The sequence below is a fragment of the Lactuca saligna genome, chromosome 7, assembly GCF_052625555.1.
Source record: "Lactuca saligna cultivar CGN05327 chromosome 7, ASM5262555v1, whole genome shotgun sequence".
Classification (NCBI taxonomy): Eukaryota; Viridiplantae; Streptophyta; class Magnoliopsida; order Asterales; family Asteraceae; genus Lactuca; species Lactuca saligna.
The window spans coordinates 49793550-49794182 of NC_136423.1; the positions used below are offsets into that span (position 1 = coordinate 49793550).

A 633-nucleotide genomic window follows, 5' to 3' on the forward strand; every position below is an offset into this window, starting at 1 on the left:
GCCTACAAGCATTTGGATGAGGTCAACGATGTAGCTGATTATTTTAATGTTCCAAATGTGCCTCGCGAAACCATGCTGCTTCGTATGCTTCCAGTTACATTCAAGGATGTTGCAAAGGATTGGCTCAAATCACTACCACCAGGATCCATCACTACATGGGCTAAAATGAAGGAAGAATTCATTGATCAATTTTGTCCTCCCTCAAAGATAGCCAAATTGAAGAAAGCCATTGCCAACTTTGAGCAACAAGCTAGAGAATCCTTATATGAGGCGTGGGAGAGATACAAAGGTTTACTAAGGAATTGCCCACATCATACTCTTAATAGCCAACAAGAAGTCTCCATTTTCTATGATGGAGTGAATGTGACCACAAGGAAACTCCTCGATTCACAAGGACCTCTCACAAAGAAACCACCCCTGGTGATCAAGGAACTAATTAAAGAATTCTCTAAGCACTCTAGGGAATACCACAACCCAAGGAATGAACTAAGTCAGGGGTGGTGAACTCAGTTAATGATAGCATGGCGGCAATGATGGCTAAATTAGATAGTTTGGATTGAAGATTGACTAAGATGGACCAATCCATCCACACTATCCAGGTGGGATGTGAGAATTGTAAAGGGCCTCATCTCA

The 633-nt window shown here is 42.0% G+C and overlaps 1 non-coding gene across 1 annotated transcript; it reads right to left on the reverse strand.

The window, feature by feature from the left end:
- Positions 1-213: 213 nt before the first annotated feature.
- LOC145007714 (small nucleolar RNA R71) lies at positions 214-320 on the reverse strand. The gene has a single exon (XR_013663085.1). It is a non-coding gene; the product is annotated as a small nucleolar RNA R71 (small nucleolar RNA).
- Positions 321-633: the final 313 nt, after the last annotated feature.